The 18,761-nt window shown below is 35.1% G+C and overlaps 1 long non-coding RNA gene across 1 annotated transcript in view; it reads left to right on the plus strand.

The window, feature by feature from the left end:
• Positions 1 to 18,761, plus strand: part of LOC134756641 (uncharacterized) — a 205,425-nt gene that overhangs the window by 168,403 nt on the left and 18,261 nt on the right. The window lies entirely within an intron of this gene.

Raw genomic sequence — 18,761 nt, forward strand, 5'->3', positions numbered from 1 at the left:
TGCCACCATGCCTGGCTAACTTTTTTGGATTTTTAGTAGATAACGGGTTTCACCATGTTAGCCAGGCTGGCCTTGAAGTCCTGACCTCAAATGATCTGCCCACCTCAGCCTCCCAAGGTGCTGGGATTACAAGTGTAAGCCACTGTGCCCGGCCCTGTAGTATTATTTCTATATTATGTAATACACTATAAATATATTAAAATAGGATAAGCAGGCCATTCATTTTATTCATTTAGATAAGACCAGCGTTTTGACATTATTATGCCCAAACTACCTAATCACCATATCCCCAGTTTTACCCTAAAACAATTTCTACAAAACCCTTCTCTTTTCAACTGTCTTTTTCACCCTTCCAATTATACTTTTCTGTCAAGACTTCACTCAATTTTCTCTTTATTTGAAACCACTCTAGCCTACAATGACCTTACCACTCTGAAATTCTAAGCTTCTAGCTGTATTGTACTCTCTATCAGATGCTTTGTCTTAATTTATTATAATTTTTAATTTTTGTGGGTACATAGTAGGTATATGTATTTATGGGGTATGTGACATGGTTTGATACAGGTATGCAGTGTGTAATGATCACATTATGAAAAATGGGGCATCCGTTCCCTCAAGCATTTTTCATTTGTTTTACGAACAATCTGATTGTACTCTTTTAGTTATTTTAAGCCATTTCCTGTTTGCCCTGAGAAATGAGTGCTGGCAGTGAGCTTCACTTTTTTTTTTCTAAATGGAAAAAATGGGTGAAAATTGTACTATGAAATTATTATTGACTATAGTCACTCTGTTGTGCTTCTATAACAAGGCCTTGTCCATTCATTCTAACTATTTTTTTTTGTACCCATTTATCATCTTCACCTCCCCACTGACCCTCATACTACCCTTCACAGCCTCTGGTAGCCATCATTTTACTGTCTATCTCCGTGAGTTCAATTGTTTTGATTTTTAGATCCCACAGAGATCATGTAAAGTTTGTCTTTCTGTTCCTGGCTTATTTCATTTACTAAGATGTCCTCTGGTTCCATCCGCGTTGTTGCAAATGACTGAATCACATTCTTTTTTATGAGTGTGTCTTTTTGCTACTGAGGACAGGGTTAATAGCTTCATTTCTTGTATCACAAAATAAGTCCTTTTTATCCATAAAGGTATGACCTAAATGCGTCCAAGTTCTTAAAAATATTTAGAATTTTAAAAATTCTATTTTGACCTCAGACTTAAACTTTGCATATTAAATATTTTTTAAAAACTGCATATTAAATGTTTAATTAATAAATTTAGAATATATTAGCAAATAAATTTTACTCTATAAATTTTATTTAATATAATATATGTATATTTGTGTTTTATATGCTGTGGGTTGAGAGGGGCATGGATAAAAGGGGTGAAATGATCTTATGATCTTATTTCACACAACACATCACTCTGGTTAGGCACATAGCAATTGCTGAAATAATTCTTGCTCAATTAAATTTGATTTTAACAATAGACTTAATTTAAGGCTACATTAATAAAGATACTACAATAATAATGGGAGGATAAACATAAATAAATGAAACTGAAAACAGATTCAGGAATAGATTCACACATTCATGGTCAATTGATTTTTGACAAAGATGCAAAGGCAATTCAAAGGGGAAAAATAAGTCTTTTCAATGAATTGTGCTGGTACATCTGATATTTGTGAGATAACAGAAATGAGCATTAATCATTTTCTGACATTAAACATATACCAAAATAAACTGAAGTTAACCATATACATAAATATAAATGCTAAAAAAACAAACAAAGCTAGAATAAATATAGGATAACATTCTTGCAACCTTGGGAGTAGACAAATATTTCTTAGAACACACACAAAAAAGCATCATTAGGGAAAAAAACCCTGATATATTTGACTTCATAAAATTAAAACCTATTTCTCTTTGGAAGAATAATGCTTATAACTCAATAACAATATGAGAAAGACACCTATCAAAAATAGATAAAATATTTTAAGAGACACTTTGCCATGGAAAGTATACAACTGGCCCCAAACTACGTAAAGAGATGGTCAACATCACTAGTAATCAGGGAATTGCAAATGAATACCTCTGTGAGAGGGGCTTTCACTTCTGATCAAGATTGAGTAACAGGTATCAAATTCATATGGAACCAAAAAAGAGTCCAAATAGCCAAGACAATCCTAACCAAAAAGAAGAAAGCTGGAGGCATCACACTACCCAACTTAAAACCACGCTACAAGGCTATAGTGGCCAAAACAGCATGGTGCTGGTACAAAAAGAGACACATACACCAATGGAACAGAACAGATAACTCACAAATAAGACCATCCACCTACAACCGTCTGATTTTTGACAAACCTGACAAAAACAAGCAATGGGGAAAGAATTACCTATTTAATAAACGGTGCTGGGAGAGCTGGCTAGCCATATGCAGAAAATTCAAACTGGATCTCCTCTTTACACCTTATACAAAAATTAACTCAAGGTGAATCAAAGGCTGAAATGTATAGCCCAAAACTATGAAAACCCCAGAAAAAAAATCTAGGAAATATCATTCGGGTCATAGGCACAGGCAAAGATTTCATGATGAAAACACCAAAAGCAATTGCAACAAAAGCAAAAATTGACAAATGAGATCTGATTAAATAGAAGAGCTCCTGCACGGCAAGAGAAACTATCATTAGAGTGAAAAGATAACCTACAGACTGGAAGAAAATTTTTGCAATCCATCCATCGGACAAAGGTCTAACAGCCAGAGACTACAAGGAGCTTAAACAAATTTAAAAGAAAATAACAACCCCATTAAAAGGTACGCAAAAGACATGAACAGATACTTCTCAAAATGAAACATTTATGTGGCCAACAAATATATGAAAAAACATCAACGTCACTGATCATTAGAGAAATGCAAATCAAAACCACAATGAGATACCATCTCATGCCGTTCAGAATGGCAATTATTAAAAAGTCAAGAAACAACAGATTCTGGCAAGGTTGCAGAGAAAAAGGAACACTTTTACACTGTTGATGGGAGTGTAAATTAGTTCAACCACTGTGGAAGAGAGTGTGGTGATTCCTCAAAGATCTAGAAGCAGAACTACCATTCATCCCAGCAATCCCATTGCTGAGTATATACCCAAAGGAATATCAGTCATTCTATTGTAAAGATACATGCCCGTGTACGTTCATTGCAGCACTATTCACAATAGCAAAGACATGGAATCAGCTCAAATGCCCATCGATGATAGATTGGATTTAAAAAAAAAGTGGTACATATACACCACGGAGTATTATGCAGCCATAAAAAGGAATGAGATCATGTCCTTTGCAGAGACACTGATGGAGTTGGAAGCCTCAGCAAACTAAGGCAGGAACAGAAAATCAAACACCAAATGTTCTCACTTATAAGTGGGAGCTGAACTACAAGAATACATGGACACACCGGAGGGGAACAACACACAGTGGGGCCTGCTGGGGGGTTCTGGGAAGGGAGAGCATAAGGAAGACTAGCTAATGGATGCTGGGATTAATACCTACGTGATGGGTTGATCTGTGCAGCAAACCACTATGGCACATGTTTATCTATTTAACACACTTGCCCATCCTGCACATGTACCCTGGAACTTAAAATAAAAGTTGAATAAAAAATAATTTATTCTACTACTTGAAACAACAATAAAAAATACAGGTAAAATACATGAAACAATGCTTTATCAGAAAAATGAATACCAGGTAATGAAGGACTGTGATCCTTGAGAAAAGGGAGACAAACAAGGTGAATCCTATGATTGTTACAGCTTACTGCCCTGAGAAAATTTCCGGATGATAATATAGGGAGGAGGAAGCTAGGCAAAGCTTGGCAAGGAGTTCTAGAGTTGCACAGAGAGAATCCAGAGAGACCAAGATGTATAGAGTTTGCAGGGCAGAGTACTGTAGAAGAGAGAACACCACAGAAAGATTACTTGAGAAATTTGCAAAGATTGTTTTTCTTGAGCATTCAGATGAGTACTGGTCAGTACATGTATGTGAGGAAACTAGGCCAGATTGGGGAAAGAATCATGAATAGAAATAACAGCATTGGGTGTTCACAAAGGACTGGGAACAGTGCTTGTCTCCTTCATTAAAACTGGAAATCCTCATGACTTATGAGGTATTGTGTAGACTACACAAAAAAGATTTGCCTCAATGGTGAGAATAGTGAGTCTTAGAGGGAGCACTGCTCCTTCCCTACCTAACACATCTTAAAAGTAAAATTTGAAAGGATTGAACTGTTTCCAAGTAAGCTAATGGCACACTAAAACAAAGCTCAAAAACATTTCTAGGAATGCCCACATTCTCAGTACTCAACAAGGTAAAATGCACAATGCCTGGCATCCATTCAAGAGTTACCAGACATGCAAAGAGAAAGAGGCCAGAAAATGGGACTCATCAGAAGGAGAAAAGTCAAACAATTGAAACTACCCCATAACTGATAGATATTAAAAGTAGTAGACAAAAACATTATGACAGTTATTGTAATTGATTTCATCCACTCAAAAGAGTAGTTATTAAATGGAAAACATAAAAATGATCAAAATCTAACTTCTACAGATACAAACTGAAAAATGTGAGATAGAAAAGTCCAGGGGTTGGATTAACAACAAATTGCATATTGGAGAAGAAATGATTATTCAACGTGAAGATGTAGCAATACAAACTACTTAAGATGAAATACAACAAAAAAATAAAATTAGAAAATAAGAGTATTGATGAACAGTGATGCAAGTGACCTAATTGATATGCAATTATAGTCCCCAAAGTATGCAGAGAGAGAAAAGATATTTAAATAGATAATGTTCAAGTTTGATGAAAAGTGTAAGGTCCACAGACTCAAAAGCTCAACAAACCCCAAGCACAAGAAACAAACAAACAAACAAAAAAATGTCACCAAGGTGTATCATAATTAAATTTCTCAAAATCACTGATACAGAGAAAATCATAAAAGCAGCCAGATAAAATGCACATTAGGTACAGAAGATAAAATAAGACATCAGATTGCTCATAGGAAACAATGCAAATGAGAAAGCAATGGAACAACATCTTTAAAATACAACATAAGAACATTGCTAACACATAAGTCTAAAATATCTTTCATATATTAAGAAAAAATAAAGACATTTTCAGATATACAGAAACTAAAATAATTTCTCATCGGCAGAACCACACAATGGCAATGTTAATGGAAGTCCTTCAGGCGGAAGGACAGAGTATCTTTGCTTTTCACGGAACATGCGTAACACATTCCAGCCTCTAGGCCTTTGCACTTGCCTTTTCCCCTGCCTAGGGCTCTCCTATTGCAGAATTATGAATGGCTTACTCCATTCCTCCATGGATGTATCCTCTGTTCCAACATCTTTTCCTTCGAAAGACTTCCCCAAATACCTGAATTAAGATAACACCCTTTACAAACCCTTGTTCTGTTTTTCTTTATATCACTTACCACATCAACAAATTATATTGTAGGTAACCTAGCACCCTCCCTTTTTTTTTGACCCAGCTAGTGGTTACACTATGTGTTCACTTTGTGAAAATTTATGAAACTGTACAATTATCATTTTTGCATTTTTATGTGTGTATTTATTTATAGTTTTTCAGTGGCTCATACCTCTAATCCCAGCAGTTTGGGAAGCCAAGGCAGGAGGATCGCCTGAGGCCAGGAGTTCAAGAGCAGCCTGAGCAATATAGGGGAACCCCCATCTCTATGATAAATAAAAATAAAGGCTTTCATATACAATAATGGTAGACCAAGAAATTTGGACTAGATCTTCTGCTGAGAACATCTAGAAAAGCTGACAACTAAACAAAATTTAAAAAACAACTGGGCTGAGTGCAGTGGCTTTCACCTGTAATCCCAGCACTTTGGGAGGCCAAGGTGAGAGGATCGCTTGAGCCCCAGAGTTTGAGAATAGCCTGGGCCACATTTGGAGACCCCATCTCTACAAAAAAATAAGATAAAGTAAGAATAAGTTAATTAAAAACACTCGCTTGAAGATCTCAGTGAGCTGGCAACAATGAAGAATTCCTAAGGAAGCACAAAAATTTTGGTAGGGGAGCTATTTTCCTCTCTGTTCCATTCTATTCTGTAAGTGGTTGCTGAGATGTTGAATGGCTATGTTAATAAATATAGCCATTTTAATAAAAGCATTTAAAAAATAAAATCCTAGTGTGACACCACAACACAGTCATTAGAATGGCTAAAATTACAAGTACTGTCATGACTAAGGATTGAGGAAGATGTTGAGCAGCTGAAACTCATTCACTGCTGATAGGAATGAAAAATTATACAGAAATTTTTAAACATGATTTGGCAGTTTTATCTAAAAGTTTAACCTCTCCTAGCCATTCTATACCTAGGCATCTCGCCCAATAAATTAAAACATATATTCACACAAAGACATGTATACAAATGTTCCTTGCAGCTTTGTTCATGATAGCTAAGAACTGGAAACAACTCATCAAATGATGAATATCTATTAAGAGTTGAATCAAAAAATAATAAATGTAATTGTATATTATTAAATTCTACTCAACAATAAGAAGGTACGAACTACTGCTGATACCACAAAATGTGAATAAATTTCAAAATTAATCTGCTAGGTGAAAAAGGCCAGACACAGGCGAGTAGGTACTGTATGATTCCATCTATATAAAATTGTAACAACTAGAAGTAATCTATAGTGACAAAAGGAAAATTGGTGGTTTCCCGTGTCTGGGAGCAGAAGGAGGGATGAAGGGTAGAGGGGTATGAGGAAACTTTGAGAATAATATAAAAGATTATGTATCCTGATCACTCCATGAGTAGACATCTTTCAGAAGTCATTAACTTGTGCCTTTTAAATGAATGAGGCATATCGACATAAATCATACTTCGTGGACATTGGTTCAAAATGTAGTTTTGCTTGGTTCTCTCTTGCAGACGCTTCTTATCTTCTGCACTTTTACTTTTCTTCCCATGCCTTTACCTAGTCTTGGCACTAGAAAAGCACAATAAATAATGTATAGAACTTTCTCATATTTGGCACCAAATTATATACTAGCACAGGTTAGAAGTCTGAATCTGCCTTAGTCAAGTCATTTTCTCTCAAAAACTCTACTATTCTAAGAAATTCTTTCTGTAGCTTCCAATATGTGACACTGCCTGAGTTTGGCTCTCCTGCTTTACTGGGCAAATGAAGTAGCAACATGCTGGTAATGGATATGCATTACCTACATGCAATTACCATTCCGAACCATGTGGATCAGACTGAATACCATCACCTGAAGCCTTCTGCCATGTATGTAAAATCCATAAAAATGGTAATTTGAGAAAAGGTAGGATTTACTAAGTTATGGGAACAGAGACCTGCTCTCAAGGCATTATTATGTAATGAGAGTTTGTTCTCCCAAAGCAAGGCTTTTAACTAGCAGTTTCATTTGCCAAATGTGGCCTCCCACTGGAATACTCAGTTAATGCTCTGGTTCAGTACAATTGTACAGCTTTCAGGGAGATGAAAGTTGTTGCACAGAAGCAGACCCTTTTCTCTCTAGATCATGGAGGTTTATTTGAGCAGCCTATAAATTTGGCGATTTCTCTTGTAATCTGATGGTAGTTTCCTCGTTACTGAGAGCATCCTTCATTTGTTCAGAAAAAAAGAGGTACTTTTTATTAAACTTTAGCCTCACTACAGTCTTGTGTATTAAATGAAACAAATAAAAATAAAAATATTTTATTTTTATGGATAAAATATAAACCAAAGTCACAGAGAGATTGAGTGAAGGACAATGAATGCAACCTACAGAACAGTCAGACCTGGATTTGGATACCAGCTCTGCCAGTTTTCTTTGAGCAAGTCACAATCTATAAGAGCTTCGTGCATTTTCCTTAGTAAAATAAGGATATACATATTTACCTGACAGATAGCATGTGGTAAGGATAAACATATGCATAAAATGCTTGATATAGTTTTTATATTATCCAAGACATAAGCTATATTATCCAAGATACAACCACTACACAAAAGATATATCTTAGATAAATTATATCATGAAGAACTAATTTAAAATTAAGAGCTGCTAACCATGTAAATTAAAAAGGTGTATTAAGTACCCACAAGGAACAATATTTCACACTGAAATGATCAGGAAATAACTGGCTTTTCTAAAAAAAAAAAAAAAAAAAAAGCTTACTACCCCCATCACTGCCTGCACACCCCCACTCACCACCACCCCCAGTGCTCCCAAATGCTGTGTATGGAGAGAGCCAAACAACTGCCAAGTAAAATGACAAAGTATTACATTTTTAAAATAAATGTAGATGTAGCACAACCTGAAAAACTCAGATATCTTAGACTCACTTAAAGCAATTGTGAATTGACAGAAACTAATGACTGCAATAATCCTTAAAATTAATGAGTGTTACACAGAGTTCATTTTCTGTTTCAGCATGAACTCTACAGAACCTCATTCTATAAAATAATAGAGGTAATTCCTGACTTATTTACATAATCTGACATTTTGTAAGTGATGAAAGTGGTGGCTGGGATACCACTTTGATAGCAGATTAATTTCTTTTGAACTTAATTTACTATCTAAGGACAACCTAAAGTTGGGTTATTTTGTTTTATACTAGTGTAACAATTTTTCATTTGTAGAAATATAACAATATATTTTCTAAATATACTTTCAGAGTGTCCTCTGCAGAGGCAGACCAATTATTCCACTGGATTTAAAGGGATGCTACAGTCAAGACTTCTAATATAACATAGCATGTTCAAAAGAATTCACAGACTGTGAACTTAGGTAGATGCTGGATTAATTCTCAGCCTTGAAGTGTATGCTATGTACAATCATGAATAAAACCCTTAACTTTATTCAGTCTGTTTATCTATTCACTAGGAATATCAATAGTTATCTCACAGGGCTGTTGTAGAACTAAGGTAAGATTTTTAAATTGCCTTTTATATAGTAGACACTCAACAAATAATAGTTCTTTTAGCACATGGAGGAATAATAGGCTATTTACCATCCAACACCCGTTTTTCCAATATTATTGTTCTCACATCACATTTATATTTGTGTATCCACTAATTTATTATTAATATTGATTACTATTAACAAGATAAATGAGTCCCCCTAAGGCTCTAAAAAATTACCAAAGGATGGAGAGTTAACTACTGGTCTTCATGTTTCTAAGGACACAAAATTCACAATGTACTTGGCAGTAATTTATTGCCCAATGAGGTAATCCAGACTTATAACCTTCAATGCCCTCTTCATGTGGTGGGCTGTGCCTTGCAGAATCAGCAAAACAACTTGGCAAACTACTAAGGCTACGTTATTCCATCAAGGCTCAAGTTGCTCTAACTGTTACAGGGAAATAAAAGTCTTGAGGCTTTATTAGAAAAGTGAACCAATTATACTTTCTTTCTCTGCAAGATATCCAACAGATATCTTGGAGGAACTATGCTAGATGTGGATCATAATCTCCAAAGCATATTTGTCTTTAGAAATCTAAAGGCACGGAAAAGGAAATAAAATCCTTTCTCTTTCTCTTTCTTCCTTCCTTCTTTCGATCAATATTTTTTGAGAATATATAGACCCAGCACGATTCTAGACACTAAGGAAATAGTAATAAACAAAATAGATGGAATGAATATGTCAGTAAGGGAATCAGACAGTAAAAATAAGTAAGTATTAAGTGGTCCGCATAGTGCTAAGTGCCATGGAGAAATACAAAACAGAGTCTGGAAGATAGGAAAACCTGGGATGAGGTTGTTTTATTGGCATTTTACAAAAGGCAGTCAGGAAGATTTCACTGTGAGGACAGTATTTGAGTAGAGAAAGTGAGAGTGAAAATGTGAGGAAGAGCAGTCTATACTCAACTGATGAACAGATAAAGAGCATATTCTTTCGGAGGTCCGTCAAGTAAGTGAGACTATCTGGAATGAGTCAGGAAAGAAATGGTTGGTAAAAATCTAGAGTTAATGAGGACCGGATCATTAAGAGTCTCCTAAGCCATTATAATGACAACAGCTTTCATTCTAAATGAGATGGGATGCTACAAAGCTTTTGAGCAGTGGTCTGATGTACTCTAATTCATGTTTTTAAAACACCACTCAAATTTCTCCTTTGAGAATAAACTATACAGGGAGGCTAAGCAGAAACAAAACCACTTAAGGGAAAATTGCTATAAACCACATGAGATTTAGCAAAGACTTGTACTTTTATAGGAGCAAAGGAGTTGGTGTATTTTGAAGATAATTGAAAGAATAAACTTTGATTTGGTTTTGGATTTTAAGATAATGAGAAAAGTAAGTTTTTGCTCTTAGAAACTGGTAGGATGGAATTGACATTTCCAAAGATTGAGGGGAAAACAGGTTCATATTGGAGCAGAAAAAAATGTTTGATTTGAACATTTCAAATTTAAGATATGTGTTATACATCCAAGTGACGATTGAGCAGAACAGTGCATTGAATTTATCCTGAAAAGATTGTATGTCCTTTTAAAAAGTAAATATTGCAATAGTTTTTAAAAACAGCATGGTTAATGTTAGTTTTAAATTTTCAGTAAAATATGATATATCTTAAAAGGACTGTAATCCCCAAAGCATTCCTCACTAGGAACTCTACCAACCTAATACATAAATTTTTAGAACCAATATATTAAATGTTTAAAGTTACTTCAGGGCTTAACTCCAGGCCCCTTTTAACTTGACCATGTAATTTCCCTTCTTTTATAAGACAAGAAAGAAAAACAATATTGAGCTCCTAATGTGTGGCTGTGAGTCTAAAAATCTGACTATCCTTAATTCTCACATAAACCCTGTGAGTAGGCGTTATTTCTGCTTGAAAAAATAAGAAAATAGCCTTCAACTAATTAAGGGGCTTAACCAAAGATGCCCAACTAACAAAAAGAGCTAGAATTGAAATCCAAACAACGCTGTATTATTTCACTAAAAAATTTGCTTGCCCACAGAGTGATGAAATCAGACATGCAGAGTGAGAAATCAACCAACCACTTGTACTAAATTGACAGAGTGATGGGATTGAACCAGGGTTGAAATGTGACTATTATTTTCCTTATTCTCTTTAGATCAGGCTTGATCAGAAAGCAGGCCTAGTGTATTATATAGAATCCTATGTTAATATGGAACCAATTTCAGACATGTTTCAACCTACTATTTACACGAAATTTAATTTGTATATTTAAGATTTGCTCCATAGAGAATCTTTTTCAGTTCTTTCCTTTCCCACAGGACTCTTAATTGTTCTATCACCTCCATGTGGTGCTTCTCCAGCCATGACTCAATGACTTTAAATGACTGTATTTATTTTAAGAGAAACTTTAGTGCCTATAAAAACAGCATGTTCTCCTGGAGGACATCTGTTCTCTCTCTGAGTTTTATATCATCACTTTGCCAGAGGTTTTACTTGATAGTTCAAGGGAGCTTGGTGTGCTCTGATTCAACTGGATTATTATTGGCAGTGAGTATAATTAACTTAACATTTAGTACATACTGTGTATTTGTGACTGTGTGATCTTTGCCCGATTCTTTAACTCTGATCCTTAAGGGCTTCATGTGTGAAAAGGAAACAGTCATCCTTGCAAAGATGGGTTATAGCTGTCCTCTTTACTTATATTCTATTTTAGTTACACTTCAGATTAGTGAGACACTAATGGTTTTGTCTAGTATTTACATTTGTACCCAAAGCCATGTACCTGATTTCTTTCTTATATTTCCAATATTCAGGACTCTTAATGACTTAGAGTATTAAAAATGGAGAAAATGGTATATAATGTTTGCTGGGCTTTGTGCTTGCGTGAGATTTTGAAATGAATCTATCTTGCCTTAAAATGTGATTTTTCTAGTGAAGAATATTTTGACAGGTTCTTGCCATTAAATTGCTATATTAAATTTAACGGCTGTGTCTTCACCTTCATATATATCATTTAACATAAGTAAGAGCTGGGATCATGATTAATTCTAAAACACGGGTGTATTGGGTCAGTTTTGGTGTGCTGTGGTGTCAAACAAATTCCTAACATCTTATATAGGTTAGCCAGTCTTCCTCTATCTTTTAGCTTTGCCATCTGAAGCATATAGCCTCCAAGGTTATGGCAGCAGGGAAGAAATGTAAATGTACACCTGTCAAGAAAATCATTAATTGTGCTCACACAGTTCGTTGGCCAGGAGTAATAATTTGGCTCCAATCTAATTGCAAGAAAATTCAGTGAGTACCAAATCACTGGTAAAGAGGAAGTATCTATTTCTCCTTAAGAATCGAACATCAAATTCCTCTATATGCCATCTGGATTCTACTGCTTCAAGGAGAACAAATCCCAGCTTAGTAGTTCTGTATCTTACGGAATTTTACAGCAAACAACAATAAAATCCTAACAATGAAACTTATAGCTGGAACACAGAATGCTGGCAGAAGTTAACCTATTTTAAATTAACAAGAGCACACAAATATAAATGAATGCATGTTTAATGACAAGAAGTATTTTATCCTGCTTCATAGTAAGTATGCAAAAATGCATTAATGGTTTTTATAATTGTACATCATGGAATTTGTTTTCTTTTAGTAAATACTAGCATTCAATAATTCATTAATCTCTATTAACTCTCAGCTAGAACTGAGTAACGGTACACCTAGGGATAAGAATTTTAGTTACTCAAGATATATCTTGCCTGCAAGCCCTGTATAGGCACTTATCCTTTTTTAAAGTAAAAGAATTCTTAAATCACAAGAACAGATTTATTAAATTTCAATCAAAGTCTGGGGCTTCAACTTTGAAAAAGATGTTTTAGACACCAATCTGGGCTTTCTTTTGCTGCTTATGTTTTTTTTTTTTTTTTGAAATGTAGACAATTCTCAAATTGATTGATTGATTGTCTCTAAAAGGTTGGAATCCTCTAAAATAAAACCAATTTGACAAAAGCTGTCGTAAAATAACTGAGCAACATTGGAAGAATAAGAAAGAAAAGAATAAGAAAATTAAGAAATGTTTGGTCTCTTTGATGAAAGCCAACTAATTTGGATTTTTAATATAAAATTAATTCACTATAGAAATGCTTTTATTGTTGGCATTATACTCCCCTAGAAGTTACAGTGAAAGTGACAGATGAAGCAATTTCTGGATAATTCCAGAAAGCAAACAAACACAAAAAAGTCTGTATCCATATGTGGGCTTATGCTTCACTGAAATTTTTATATTTCATCCAAGTCTTTGCTCACACATGGACACAGGGAGTTAAGACAAATAACTAAACTTTTCAGGTTTTTAGTAAATGTTCATTAAATTTTATAACACGGTTACTAACCAACTGTGCTTATAGAAAATAGCCCTGTTGAATACAGATCTATGTAAATATACTGTAGGGAATATGAATAATAAGCAAGTGTGGTGAATCTGTGAAGGCCCAAAAGATTATGGGCGGTTTGTGTGTTTTTTACTAACTATATATTTTTTTTCATATCACTTTATGTTGTGACTACATTTAATTCTGGTGATAATAGTAGTACATGCTTATTGCAAAATACTTGGAAAATAAATAAAAACAGGAAAAAATAAAACCTATAAGTAAGTATTTCAAGAAAAAAACAAATGTTTTGATTTGTTATTTCTGTTATTATTCCTAGGAGCATATCAATTATGTGAAAATTTGGGTCATACTGTATTTGTCTGATATATAATGCATATTCTCCTCTACTTACACTGTAATTACGACCTGATAAACAAATAGTAAGTCAAAAATGCATTAATATCCCAACAACAAACCCATTGTAAAGTCAAAAAATTGTAAGTTGAATCATCAGGGACTGTCTGTTTTCCAAGCCTGATTGTTAATGGCTAGATGATACACACAAGCATGTGTACATACATGCCATGATGCTTAACAGCCCCTATTTTGGATATTTGAGCTACATGTAAAACCTTTACTATTATAGTGAACACTGTACTGAACATCCAAGTATATAAATCTCTGTCAATCTAACCCGTTTGTTTCTTGATCTGAAATGTTGTTCTAAGGTTGCATGTTGGGCTCTTGATAAATTTTGCCAAGTTACAATGGCATTCTGTGAAACAATCAAAATAATATTTTAGTTATTTAAATTAATAAAATATACACATTACTCATAGAATTGTTTATATGCATTGAGAAAATGAGTGGTTAATTTGTAAAGAAACTTTGTGAAAAAGAAGGATCTAAGAGGAGAAATCTAAGATTATTACTGGATGGAAAATGTAAGATTTGTACATCAGGTGGTATTGACGATATAGAATAGGTTAAGTGAAGCAGAAAGTGTGCCAGCAGAACAAAGTGAGCAAAAGCTCATAGGATGCTTTTACAAGATAATGTATTCCCTTCTGGAACAGAATAGTGAGTAACTCATAATAAAGTGAGAAAAAACAATTCTGATTTATAGGATGTGGGAAGCAATTAGTATTTGAAAGAAGGAAATAACAGGATTGTTTCAAAAATAGAAGAGGATATTGCTGAAGTCTTTAGGGCTTCTAATATGATTGAAGAATGGAGTTCTAGAAGCATTTTTTAGAAATCTGATTTATTTTGTTAGGACTAGTTAAGCAATACTGGTTGAGGAAAGAGCACAATATTGGGAAACAAAATATTACCAACAGAACTATAAATGTTTTCAGTTATTCTTTCCAGTTTCTTATATGTCTTGTGAATATTTAGCAAGGCATTGTCCTAGACGATACAGATACAAAGGTTAACAACAGAAAATCTCTATGTTATGAGGACTCATAAAGTAAAGGGGAGGGGATAAGTAATTATTAGCAGAGTTTATATTATAATGCTGAGGTATAATACAGTAAAATAGTAGAGAAATAACACAATATGATAATGGAGGTCTTAGAGCAAAACAAAGGAAGTGAACACGTTTTTGAGGAAAATTCAGAGAAGATTTGATGCTGAGGTGACACTTAAATGATGTGTAGGAGTTTTCGAGAACTCATTCCAAGCAGAGAAAAGTACACGCAAAATTCTGGAGGCCAATACAGGCATGGTGGATTCAGGGAAGCAGTGTTAGTTCAATAGGGCTATAGTCCCAGACTGACATTCCACTCAGGTGGAAAGTGACGCCAGATTCAATTTTAAAGATCTTGTAAGGAGTTTGTGTTTTATCAAGTTGTGTCAAAAACTCAATGAAAATTTTAAGCTGGTAATTAATGTCATCAGATGTGCCTATTAGAAAGACAGTCCTAGCAGCAACATAGGGAATGGTTGGAAGAGGCAAGAATTGGAAACAGACCACAAGAGGGATAGAGTAAGCGTTTTCAATGAGGGCAATAGAACCCTCAAAGGGGTAAAAATTGGCTAGGGGAAGAGGAATCTTAGCTATTAAAATGGTTTGTGAATCTCCAAAGCTCAATCCTACCCAAAACAATTGTATTGCCTGGTATTTAATTTCTCTCGTTAGGGAAAATAAATTTAATTTTGTTAGGGAGAATATATTTAATTAAATGTTTTAATGAACAAATAATGATTTTAAATTAAAATATATTAGTTTTCCTTTTGGAAAGGATAATGAAAAAAAGTTAAGAAAAGTAATGCTAGACTATTACTCCAATTTTGTAAAAGATAATCTTAACAAGTTTAAATAGGAAGTTTGGGGCAAGAGATAAAGCAATACATTGAAGAAATATTTAGGAGGTAAGATTATTAGTAAAACATGCCCCCAGCACCTTGTGTTTTCTTATAGTGGTTATTCTTATCCACATTAGGCTTTTAAAAGATTATGAGTATCCCAGCAACCTGAGACTCTAGCAGTCAATTTGCACCTATAATACAGTGGTCCCCCATTATCAGAGGTTTCACTTTCTGTAGTTTCAGTTGCCCATGATCAACTAGGGTGTGAAAATATTAAATAAATATTTCCAGAAATAAACCTTTCCTAAATTTTAAATTGGGCAACATGCTGAATAGCAGGATGAAATGTCACACCATCCCTGCTCTGATCCATCTGGGATTTGAGTTATCCCTTTGTCTAGTGTGTCCACGCTGTATACACTACCAGCCTGTTAGTCACTTAGTACCTCGTCTAAGTTGTAAGAACAAAGAAACAGTATATATAAGGTTTGGTAGTATCTGTGGTTTTAGGCACCCACTGGGGGGTCTTGGAATATGTCCCCCACAGATAAGGAGGTACTACGGTAAATTACATCTTTGTGCAATCTAACACCCAGAACTTGAATTAAGTTTGTATGTTGGTTCTTTAAACAAATAGTACAATTAATAAGAAAGTTGTCAAGTAAAATGAGGCACATTGTGGTTTTGTCCTCTTACTTGACTCACACAGGTACTACTTTACATATATTCACAGATAAGTAGATTATGTAAGCTACTCCAAAATTAGCCTGTGAAGAGAATCACCTTGATTTTCTGCCTGAATCTTTTTGTTTTTAACTTTGAGAGATATTTTAAGTGACAAACTGGGGTTACTGTTCTCTAAATAGCTTGATTTAAATGCTCCCCAAAGATTCCATAGTAAATATTTGAATTATGAGACTGTAGAAAGTCCACGAAATGTATTCTAAAGATGCAGAAAGTGTTAATGGTTGTTTGTTAGAGCCGATTTCTACTAGAAAAACAATATAAAAATAGTCCGCAATAGCATCTAGCTAAGCCATAGCACAACTATGTAATAAAAATCTATGCAGATATAAAAAGAATAATGCATATATGTATTTATATACATCATATATAAATATATATAATGTGTATATATACATATATGTATATAATATATAAATATATTATAAATATATTCTGCAACTTTTTTCACCTATGATCTAGTGTATCTTGACATGTCAAGATACACAAAAACATGCACACACAGCAATTTTATATACATATGTGTGTGTGTGTATATATATATATATACACACACATATATATATGTAAAGATATACATACCAGAATTAGGTGAAAAACTACAGTTGATTAACCATTTGTAAAATATAATAAATTTACATAAAAAATCATGGGAAAAACAATAAAAACAGAATGTATAGTATTTTGATACATACACAATTATGTATTTCTATGCAGAAATTACTGAAATAATATGATAGAAGATATTAATATCAGGGATATGTTTGGGTCTGTGTCCTCACCAAAATCTCATGCTCAATTGTAATCCCCAATATTGGAGGTGGGGCCTGGTGGAAGGTGGTTGGATCATGGGGGTGGTTTCTCGTCAGTGATTAAGCACCATCCCCTTGATTGTGATAGTGAGTGAGCTATCATGATCTGGTTGTTTAAAAGTGTGCAGCACTTCCCTGCCCACTATCTCTTCCTCCTGCTCTGGCCATGTAAGACATACCTGCTTCCCCTACACCTTCTGCCATGATCAACACTTTCCTGAGGACTCCCCAGAAGCCAAGGAGATGCATGCCAGCATCATGCGTCCTCTACAGCCTGAAGAACTATGAGCCAACTAAACCTCTTTTCTTTATTATCCAGTCTCAGGTGTTTTTTATAGCAGTGACAGAATGAATTCATACAGAAAACTGGTACTGATGGTGAGGCATTACTATAAAGATACCTGAAAATGTGGAAGTGATTTTGGAACTGGGTAACAGGCAGAGGTTGGAAGAGTGTGGAGGTGTCAGAAGAAGACAGGAAGATGAGGCAAAGTTTGAAACTTCCTGGAGACTTGTTAAATTGTAGTGACCAAAGTAGTGATCATGATATGGACAATGAAGTCCAGGTTGAGGAGGTCTCAGATGGAGATGAGAAACTTATTGGGAATTGAAGCAAATGTCATTTTTATTATGCCTTAGCAAAGACATTGGGTGCATTGTACCCCTGCTCTAAGGATCTGTGGAACTTTTTAAACTGAGACTGATGATGTAGGGTAACTGGCAGAAGAAATTTCTAAGCAGCAAAGGGTTTCAAGATGTATCCTGGCTTCTTCTAGCAACCTATGCTCATATGCATGAGCAAAAAAATGACATGAAATTGGAATTTATATTTAAAAGGAAAGCAGGAATTTATATTTAAAAGAGAGCATGAAAGTTTGGAAAATTTGCAGCCTGTCCATATGGTAGAAAAGAAAAGCCTATTTTCAAGGGAGGAATTCAAGCAGGCTGCAGAAATTTGCATAACTAAAAAGAATGCTAATACTAATATTCAAGACAATAAGGAAAAAAGCCCTGAAGGCATTTCAGAAATCTTCATGGCAGCCCCTCCCATCACAGACCCAGAGGCCTAGGAGGGAAAAATGGTTTCATGGGAAAGGCCCAGGGCCCCACCGTGCTGTGCAGCCTCAGGAAACTTCTCCCTCAGGCACTCCAGCTTCAACTGTGGCCCAAGGAAGCACAGGTAGAGCTTGAATTGCTGCTTCAGAAGGTGCAAAAAATAAACCTTAGTGGTTTCCATACAGTGTTAAGCCTGCGAGTGTGCACAGTGCAAGAATTGAGGCTTGGGAGCCTCTGCCTAGATTTCAGAGGATGCACGAAAAAGCCTGTATGTCCAGGCAGAAGCCTGCTGCAGTGGTGGAACACTCATGAAGAACCTCTACTAGGGCAGTGCAGAGAGGAATGTGGGTCTGGAGCCCTCACACAAAGTCATCACTGGGGTACTGCCTATTAGAGCTGTAAGAAGAGAGCTTCCACCCCCCAGACCCAGAATGGTAAATCCACCAGCAGCTTGCTCCCTGTGCCTAAAAAAGCAACAGGCACTCAACATCAGCCTGTGAGAGCAG

The sequence above is a fragment of the Gorilla gorilla genome, chromosome 11, assembly GCF_029281585.2.
Source record: "Gorilla gorilla gorilla isolate KB3781 chromosome 11, NHGRI_mGorGor1-v2.1_pri, whole genome shotgun sequence".
NCBI classification, from domain to species: Eukaryota; Metazoa; Chordata; class Mammalia; order Primates; family Hominidae; genus Gorilla; species Gorilla gorilla.